This window comes from Sinohyriopsis cumingii, chromosome 4, assembly GCF_028554795.1.
Source record: "Sinohyriopsis cumingii isolate HCF-2022 chromosome 4, ASM2855479v2, whole genome shotgun sequence".
In the NCBI taxonomy this organism is placed as follows: Eukaryota; Metazoa; Mollusca; class Bivalvia; order Unionida; family Unionidae; genus Sinohyriopsis; species Sinohyriopsis cumingii.
The window spans coordinates 2,918,020-2,928,852 of record NC_142964.1 but is presented as its reverse complement, the minus strand read 5'-3'; positions in this window follow the sequence as shown (position 1 = coordinate 2,928,852).

The window sequence follows — 10,833 nt, the reverse complement described above, 5'->3', positions numbered from 1 at the left end:
TGCATCGATTGACTGTTTATCTCTATGTGAAGCATATGTAATAGGGACTGATAATTTGTACAGTGGGATAATTGAGAAGAGATTGTTCCATTATCTGGAGACACCTTTTATGTTTCTATGATGGTAAATATGATGTAGTGATACATGCGGAATGAGTTGCATTCAATATTTTCACGTAGTGAATTACTGAAGCTACGTTACATGAATGAAATAAGGAGAAACCATGGAGTTGTGAGGATGGAATACAATTGTGAAGCTGTGATATTTGTGGTCATGCACTGATTAGTGAAAAATTATATTTAGTCCAGGCGCGTTGGAATTTTCAGTAGACAATGGTTGTTGTAGAGACGTCCTTGGAAATCAGGGGAAAACAAGTGACTTCTAGCAGGATTCATGCCAGGGTTGGATTCGCTCAGTAAAGAGATCCCTTTGACTTATTACAAAATCTCTAATTCATTGAAATCTCAATTTGAATTATTTCCGTCTATGCAATTTATACATATTCAAGGTACATCCCATTATCATGTGACTACAGCTTTGCTTTTAAGTAGTCATTATCTTATATTATCTTTGAGTTCGCATTATCTTATATTGCCTTTGAGTAGTCATTATCTAATATTATAGTGAACAGTCATTAGCTTGCATTGCCTTTGAATATGATTGTTTGTACCCTTCTTGTTTTAGGTCCATGTAGGATCTAGGCACACAGGCAGTCTTTTCAGCAGTATGGTGTTCGTAGGTCCTATGTATACACTCTTCAGTAACATGGTGATCGTAGGTCCTAGGTATACATTCCCCAGCAACATGGTTGTCCGTATGCCCTAGGTATACACTTAAGTAACATGGTGTTCTTATGCCCTAGGTATATTCTTCAGTAACATGGTTGTTCGTATGCCCTAGGTATACTCTTCAGTAACATTGTGTTCGTATGCCCTAGGTATACTCTTCAGTAACATGGTGGTCGTAGGCCCTAGGTATACTCTTCAGTAACATGGTGTTCGTAGGCCCTAAGTATACTTTTGAGTAACATGGTGTTCGTTGGCCCTAGGTATACTCTTCAGTAACATGGTGTTCGTATGCGCTAGATATACTCTTCAGTAGCATGATGTTCGTAGGCCCTATGTATACTATTCAGTAGCATGGTGTTCGTAGGCCCTAGGTATACTCTTCAGTAAAATGGTGTTTGTAGGCCCTATCTATACTCTTCAGTAACACGGTGTTTGTCGGCCCTAGGTATACTCTTCAGTAACATGGTGATCGTATGCCCTAGATATACTCTTCAGTAACATGGTGTTCGTATGCCCTAGGTATACTCTACAGTAACATGGTGTTCGTATGCCCCCGGTATACTCTTCAGTAACATGGTGTTCGTATGCCCTAGGTATACTCTACAGTAACATGGTGTTCGTATGCCCTAGGTATACTCTTCAGTAACATGGTGTTCGTATGCCCTAGGTATACTTTTCAGTAACATGGTGTTCGTAGGCCCTATGTACACTCTTCAGTAACATGATGTTCGTGGACCGTAGGTATACTTTTCAGTAACATGGTGTTCGTAGGCCATAGCGACAGTGCCTACTGAGCTTATCGGATTATATAGACCTGCCTAAAGGTTCTTTTCTTAGCTAAATACATCAGTTATTTTGCGATAATATAATACATAGCCAAATGACTTCAATGCATAAATTGTCCTAGAGCTACCAAAGTTGTCTCTAATTTTCTTTCATAAACTTGTGTAAGAACAAAATTATTTTTCTCTCAGCACTTTGAACATAACTGAGCAAACTTCTAAAATGAATATTGTATCCGAGCGTTTTAAGCAAAACAAAAGACAAACGAACACTTTTAGGCAGTCAAACGCTGCTACTTGCTGTTTCGATTTGATTTTAATGTAGTTTGTTGCCTCATATTGTACACACACACATGCTTACCAATACAGTAATTTTCCTTCTTACATAAAGCTCCCATTTAATACGTTTTGTAGACGTTTTAAAATGTCACACCATCTGACGATGTTTAGCACGACGGATTCAATTTATCATAACAAGAAAGGTATGGAATGCAGATACGAATGTATCATAGCAAGTAGAATATGGAATACGGATACGAATGTATTATTGCAGAAACAGGATAGAATACAGATACGGATACTCTTCCCTATGTAAAGTTTAAGTTCTATATATGATTGGTAACAATCAATGGCAGTTTCATGATGAATGAGGACATCTTTTTTAAAAGTTCAGACCTGGACATAATAGGAAAAAAGTATAAAAACTAAACACATATATAATGAGTGGAATATTAGTTTCTAATATTAAATAAAAGCAAGAGTGAATACATACATTCATACAGAGGCTGTCTCCATTATATGCCTTAAAATGCAGAGATCTATGATTAATGGAAAATCAAAATTTTAAAGCATAAAAAGAATACATTATTTCTTTCATATAGAGTCCAATGAAACTTTGTTTAGACAGCAGTTCAAAGGTTTTTTCTTCATCTCCCTCGAATAATTACAACACAGCAGTGTTTACAAGATCCTGTATGCACAATTATAACGCAGCAAACAAGATGCATGTATCATGATAATTCACATAATTACTTGGTGTTTATAGGTAGATACGATCATAAATTATACGACTACGTGGTGTTTAGATGCAGATATCATCATAAATTATACGATTAATTGGAGTCTAGATGTAGTTATCATCAAAACATGTACGATTCATTGATATCTAGATGTAGATATCATCTTAAATTATACGATTACTTGGTGTTTAGATGTAGATATCATCATAAAGTGTACGATTACTTTGTGTTTAGATGTATATATCATCATAAAGTATACGATTACTTGGTGTTTAGATGTAGATATCATCATAAAGTGTACGATTGTTTGGTGTTTAGATGCATATATCATCATAAATTATACGATAACTTGATCTTGAAATGCAAATATCACGTAAATCACATACTTACTTTGTATGTTATAGCCTTGGCCTCAGCATCCGTCCGTCCACGGGAGACGATGGTGTAGCTCCAGAGTAAGCTTTTGTTTATCCTTCTTTCTAGCTCTCTTTTCAGCTTGTTTTCTTTTCCTGTCTTCCTCGGCTTTTTGAACTCCCTGCCTGAGAGCTAAACGTCAGGTGGAACGGTCGTTAGCACAGCTCTCCCAGTTATTGACATTGATGTTGGCCGTCTTCATGTCCTTCTTGCAAACATCTTTGTAGCGCAGACGTGGTCGTCCAGTCGGTCGTGCACCTTCTGCTAACTCCCCATCAAAGGCGCCTCTCGCTCAGAATGGAGAAGATGCTGTGGATGTCGGCGCGTTCTATAACCTCTGTGTTGGGTACTTTGTCCTGCCACTGGATGTGCAAAATGCGCCGCAGACATCTCAGGTGGAAGCTTGTTGAGTTTCATCTTGTGTCTTGCATAGGTGGTCCATGTTTCGCTGCTGTAGAGGAGTGAGCTGAGCACGCATATTTGGTAGACACGCAGTTTGGTCTTCTCGGTGAGGTTGGGGTTGTTCCAGACCCTCTGGTTAAGTCTGGCCATCACTGCTGCTGCCTTGGCAATCCTGCTGTTCACCTCAGAATCAATGGAGAGTGAGTTGGAGATGTTGGACCCGAGGTATGTGAAGTTCTCGGCAACTTCCAAGTTGTACCCATCGATGGTGACAGAGGGAGGGGATTCTGCGTCCTGCACTATGACGTTCGTTTTCTTCAAACTGATGGTCAGTCCAAATTCCTTGCAAGCGTGGGAGAGGCGGCATACCAGCTGCTGAAGTCCATCTTCCATGTGTGATGTCAAGGCTGCATCGTCGGCGAAGAGCAATTAACAGATGAGTACCTCTGTGACTTTAGTCTTAGCACGGAGACGGGCGATGTTGAACAGCTTGCCGTCAGCCCTGGTATGAATGTACACTCCTTCGCTGCAGTCCTTGAAGGCGTACTGGAGAAGCATGGAGAAGAATATGGCGAAGAGCGTCGACGCAAGCACACAGCCTTGTTTGACTCCGCTGATGACTGGGAAGGCCTCCGATGTTGCGTCATCGAAGCACACTGTGCTATGCATGTTCACGTCGAACGACATAAGGACAGCAAGCAGATGTGGGAGGCATCCAATCTTCTTCAGCAGTCTGAAGAGTCCACTCCGACTGACCAGGTCATACGCCTTCGTCAGGTCTATGAAGGCAATGTAGAGGGGCATCTGCTGCTCGCAACACTTCTCCTGCAGCTGGCGTAGTGAGAAGATCATGTCTACAGTTGACCTGCCGGTTCGAAATCCACACTGGGACTCTGGGTAGACGCGGGAGGCTAGGATCTGCAAGTGCGCCAAGGCAACACGAGCGAAAGCCTTCGCGACGATGCTGAAGAGGGAGATCTCTCGGTAGTTGCTGAAGTCGCTACGGTCTCCTTTGTTCTTATACAAAGTGACGATGTTGGCGTCACGCATGTCCTGTGGGATGTATCCCTGTTCCTAGCAGAGGCAGAGGAGTATGTGTAGGGGCTGGAGCAGTCCTGGTTTCCCGCTCTTGAGAACTTCAGACGGAATGCCGTCGCTTCCAGGAGACTTCCCACAGGCAAGGCAATAGATGGCTTTTCCGAGCTCTTCCAGGGTGGGTTGTGTGTCTAGCTCCTCTATGACAGTCACGTCTGGAATGACGTCCAGGGCAGTGTCAGTGACGTTGTTTTGGGTTTCATATAGCTCGAGATAGTGCTCAACCCCTGGCTGCAGTTGTTTCCCCTGGTCTGTGATGACTTCGCCAGTCTTGGACTTGAAGGGGGTGGTCTTAAGGGCTGGGGGGGCCTGTCGCCTTCTTGATATCCTCATACATTCCTCTTGCATCCCCGGTGTCGGCAGCTGTCTGTATAATGTTGCAAAGGTTCAGTCAGTAGGTGTTGGCACAGCGGCGGGCGGTATTCTGGGCGTTGTTCCTTGCAGTCCTGAGGGCATGTAGTGTTCTGGGACTAGGTGCAGCCTTGTATGCCAGGAGGGCTTTCCTCTTTGCCTCAGTCACAGACTCCATCTCCTCCCAGTTTGCCTCATACCAGTCGACATTTTTTCGCTCCCTCTTCCCGTAAGCTGTGATGGCTGAATTGTACACAGAGTCACGGAGATGGGACCACTTGGAGTCAATGGTGTCATCAGGTGTCACTTTTGTGACAGCTTCCTGCAGTTTGCTGATGAACTGCTGTGTTTTATCTGGGTTGCTTGCACAGCAGGTGTTGATGCGTGGGTGACCCTTCTTCTTGGCGTGGTGCAGTTTCTTGGGTAATATTCGCACCTTGCTGGCCACGAGGGAATGGTCCGTGTCGCAGTCGGCACTGTGGTCGCTGCGGATGAGGAGGACACTGGCCAGATCCGCACACCTGGTGATGACGAAGTCTAGCTGGTGCCAATGGCGTGAACGTGGGTGTCTCCATGACACCTGGTGGATCTCCTTGCATTTGAAGAAAGTGTTGGTCACACATAGGCTGTGGGAGCAGCACATCTTCAGCAGTCGCTGACCATTCTCGTTGATCTTGCCCCTTCCGTAAAAGCCGAGACAGGTGGACCAGGCCTCATGGTCAGCTCCCACTCTAGCATTGAAGTCTCCCAGTAAGTAAAAGCCTTCATTGTTGGGGATACTGGATATTGCCTGATCCAGAGCCTCATAAAACTTGTCTTTCTCCTCGTGGGTGGATCAGAGGGTTGGGGTGTACACGCTGAAGATGTTGACCGGCCCTAAGGATGTTGACAGCCGGAGGGCAAGGATTCTCTCATAGCTGATGATGGAGGTTCAATGAAGGCGACTAGCGTGTTCTTTACGGCAAAGCTTAAACCGTGCTGCCTAGGTTCATCCTAGGGCTTTCCCTGCCAAAAGGACGTGTAATTGGGTCTCATGGAGGCAGGCAATGTCGATGTTCAGTCGGGAGAGTTCTCTGCCAATGACGGCAGTCTTCCGTGCATCGTCGATCTGCTGCTGTAGGTCAGCGGTCAATCGAGGACACGTGATACTGATTTTCCAGGTTGCAAAACGAAGAGCTAGAGTCTTCTTATTTCTTCTTTGAGTCTTTCATGGTGCGGAGTTTTGTGGCAAACTTGTCGAGGTGGTTCTCTAAGCTCCACGCACCCAGTGAAGCAGGCATACCATGGCGGGCAGCACCTTACTGACTGGTGGCTGCCCAGCTTGAGGCGGGCGGTAGCTGTCCAGTGAGACCTATTGATCTCTCCCACCGTCAGAAGTAACCCCTTGGCGCCAAGCTCTACGCCAATCGAGATTTGACTTAGAACCGGTAAACTGCTACTTCTCGTGTTGTGCCGACGCCGTACGACGACGCTGGAGTGTCCTCTCCAGTGGAGCTACGAAGCCTGGGCAGGGTAGTATGGAGAATCAGCTGTTGTCCATGCAGCCGATCCCCACTCTCCACGCAACTGGTGGGCCCAAGGGAACGACGAATGCCGATACAGCTTGGCACCAACGGCGTCGCAGGAGTTGCCGAAATGACGTTGAAGTCAATGTCAGACCGCCTTAGGGATTCCGTCTCCGGACTTTCTGTCTGGGTTTACTCCCTTAGCCTTTCCCATGAGTGTTACAGCAAATATCATAATTACTGTTTTTAAGCAAAAATCACATCATAAATCACATAATTACTTGGTGTGTTTTGTATCAAATAACATAATTACTTGGTGTTTATTTTGCAAAAATTAAATCTTCACCAGAAGAATCCATATTTAAATTTCAGTATCAGTGCATACCGAAAAGAAATAGATATATACAGTTTGTACGGTGAACCTACAATGTAGAATCACCCAGAATTCCACGTTGTAAATCGTATAATGTATTTGTTATGCCTCTTTCATACACATAATATCACTTACTAAATAACAGAGTTGATATAATGTGTAAATCACTTACCAAATAATAGAGTTTATATAATGTATTTCTTTTATACATATAATATAATATATTAAATCACAGAGTTGATCTTAGGTGTGTCTTTCCTACACATAATATCCCGTAGTAAATCAAAGAAATAATCTCATGTCTCTCTTTCATACATGCAGTGAATCATAAAATTGGTCTCAAGTCTCTTCTATACACAGAATATCACTTAGTAAATCATATAATTGATCTCATTTATCTCTTTCATGTACAAAATATGGCGTACTGAATCATATAATTGGTCTTGTGGTTCTGTCATATACAGAATATCACGTAGTAAATAATAGAACTGATTTTGTATGTCAGTTTCATACACGGAATAACACATGGTAAATCAAAGAGGTGATCTTATGTGTCTCTGTCATGTACAGAATAGAAGAATTGATATCATGTCTCTTTCATGTACAGAACATATATCAATAAATAATAGAATTTGCCTCATGTGTCTCTTTCACGCACATGATATATCTTACTCAGTCTTACACGTGATCTCATAAAGCTCTCTTACGGGTAGTATTCCGTTTGAGACTAATATTATTAAGAAAGTAAACTTCGATACAAACAGTTCGAAAAATAAACTTTTTCATATTGTCTTTTTCATTTCCTGGTGGGTGTGTCTTAACTTTATTTCTACACTGGAAAATACGACTGGCCTTTACAGTGCCGGATTACCAAATAGGCAGAGTAGGCACCTGCCTATGGGGTCCCACGCCTTTTAGGGGCCCCGCAACAACGGATCCAAATAGTAATTAATAATTTTTGTTTAATAACATAAAATATTAATTTGTTTAATGACATTATTAATTGTTGATATTTGTTTTGTGTAACAAAATTGGTTTATTAAAATTGTTGGTTGATAAAATTAAAAATGTATTAGGAGATAAATTGCGAACGGGACCAAAAGATTTCGACTGCCTATTGTTGACGCATCTTAGCTCCATCCCAGCATATATAGCTGGTTAGAACTTAGAGTGACACCCTGATTATATCTAAAAGTGTGTTTTATTGTGGGTTGCCCCTGTCCTCCCATAAGTTATCTGTGTATGTTCATTGTATAAAAACAATAATGTTGATTTTGAATTTTGCAGGGTGAATTTCTTTTTTATCATCATATTTGTAAGTTTTTTTTAAATCCCATGAAGTCAAAATTTTATGTACTTTCCGACCCCCATAGGACTTTTTAGGGGTCCGAGTTCCATAAGTTCTGACTTCCGATTTAGGGTCGTACTATTGTCCCAGTGACATGTTAATGTCATGGGCCAATTTCCTCCCCCTTGTTTTTCTTTATATTGTGTTCTTCTGTAGTTGACTTTGCCATAGTCATTTAACCCCTTTTATTCGTGTATTATTTTGCGTATATATATATATATATATATATATATATATATATATATATATATATATATATATATATATATATATATATATATATATATATATATATATATATATATTTTTTTTTTTTTTTTAAATTTGTTTCACGTATGTTTTTTTTTGTATTGGCTAATCTATGTCAAATGGTTTCAGTCTTTCTCTTAGGTAAGTATATAAGAATAATAAAATGTGTATATATGTTTGTGTGTTTGTGTATCTTGGGGGGGGGGTGTAGTGTGTCTTTGCATACTACTTTTTTATAGATTTTTAGAAGGGTGGTGGTTTTTCTTATAGTTCAATTGTTTCTACTTTTTAGTGCATGTATCTTAATTCGGTGTAGTTCTCTTTTCCCCGTTTGTCAAACAGGGAGTTGAGAGCTGTATTAGGTTTTAATTGATGTACCATGGTACTCTTATATTTCTAATCATTATGTAGCCTTATGGGTATTATTTTATTTATTTTTGTTTCTTATTTGGCTCAAATTGCTTATTATGTAGGTCTTATGTACCTTTGCTAGATCTTAATGTGTTTCTTGAGTTTGTATATTATTTGCTCAAAGCTGATTTCAGTACATATCGCTGAAGAATTTGCCCCGGGTCAGTCTTCATGAAATGATCCGTGGGCAAATTGACCTCCTGGCGCTCTATGTCAATTTGGTGTTGGGGCAAACATTTTCCTGCCATCAAGCAGCGGGATGCTCTGTAGTGGATACTCCTGAGTCTGTCTGGAGGTTTCTGGTAGTCCATCAGGCTTGTTCATGTATATATAATTATTTTCTTAGGATTTAATTTTGAATAAGATGGTTATACGACTGTGGCACAGGTTCCATCATCAGAAACTTTAATAACCGTCTGAGATGAAACCTCTGTCACATTCATCGTTCATCTATTAATTTACTTTCGAATTTTAATTTTCAGTTAGTACTGTATTATTTCTTTATTAAAATATAATTCTAAGTCAAATTATATTCAATTAAAATATTTCCTTATTTTGTGTTCAATTTTATTTTAATTATTTATAAAGAAGAGGTTTGCGAATAAATCCCTTTCGAGTATCATTTTCTCATATGAATTTTCATTCTCCGCCCCGTCTTTATTTAGATAGATATCTTCACATTGATCTAAAAATTTACTAGTTCATATTTATGAAAAATGAAATATAAGGGAGGGTGAGCCGATATGAGTCCCTTTCGGGTGTCAGTTATGATTTCTCACATGTCATCCCGCCCTTATTTATAGTTGGATTTTTGAATTTTGAATATTGATTTGAATTATCACCTCTGTTAATTTCTCATATATGATTGTAAGTTCAGTTGTTTTGTTAGGTCATATTTGTATTGCTTGAGTTTGATGTGGAGGAGCTCCGAGGGGTCTTGTTAAAGAATCAGGTATGATCTGTCCCTCATGGAGCCCCGCCACAGCTTGTTTGTTGTAGGTCAAATCCGTCATACATGGTTGTTTATTTATTCTGTACTGGTCAATGAAGCTACAACGGCGGACAGACTTTATCCGCAGTCGTAGTATCCTTCATGTATATTAGAAAAGAAAGTCTGTGTGTTATCATTAGAGAGCGGTCACGTGGTATCCACCTGGTTTTACAAGTCACTTGGCTTTGCATTATTAGTTCCTTGTTTGCAAACAAACACATTCTTCTCTCTCTCCTGGTGTGTTTCCACTAGCCTATGGGCTCTCCAGGCGGGGCATTTCTTATTTAATTGATATAATGTTTAGGTATTTATAATAAATGTTGATATTTGTTAATGTCTGATGTTATTTAACTAGACATTAGGCCTTTCAGACGTTATTCTGCTTCAGTGCTCCATATTTTACTATTTCTTTCATTGATTGCGTGGTAGATGAAGTTGATTACAGTTTGGTATGTTTTTTTTTTTGTCGTTAATGTGTGCTGTATATAGTAGGTTTAGCGGATTAAAATTACCTAGTTTGTCAGTTATTTGGTTTATAGCTTCCGTTCTCTCATTACTTAAATGTGTACATTCTAGCATTATATGTTCTTTCCTATCTTTTGCAGTATTACACAGTAGACATTTTGGTAGATAGTGTATTATATTTCTTCTATATGCATGTTCTTGTGTCCACCATGCATTATGGAGGTAGAGATAAATATTCCCATATTTGTTTGGTTCTTTTATTTCTCTACAGTGTTTCCATACTTTAACCCAATCGACATTGGGAACTTGAATTTCTATTTTATTGGGATCTGAATTTGTTACTTCATTTATTTGTTTCTCTATTAGTTGTTTATTAAATATTTGCCACATATTGGCGTGATCTTTGTATTTCTTGATTGTCATATTGATTTTGTATGTATATCTAGGTGGTGATTTAATTGAAAAAGTTAGATTTCTATTTTGTTGCAGCTTTATTTGTTTACCGAACCAATATATGTATAGTCCCTGCCAGTAGTATAAGGGTTGTTGTTCTAACATATTCAATCTTGATATTATGTTGGCTTGTTGTTTGCTGATTAGGTTTGGTAGCCCTTGTCCACCTTGTTCATAACTCTTTTGT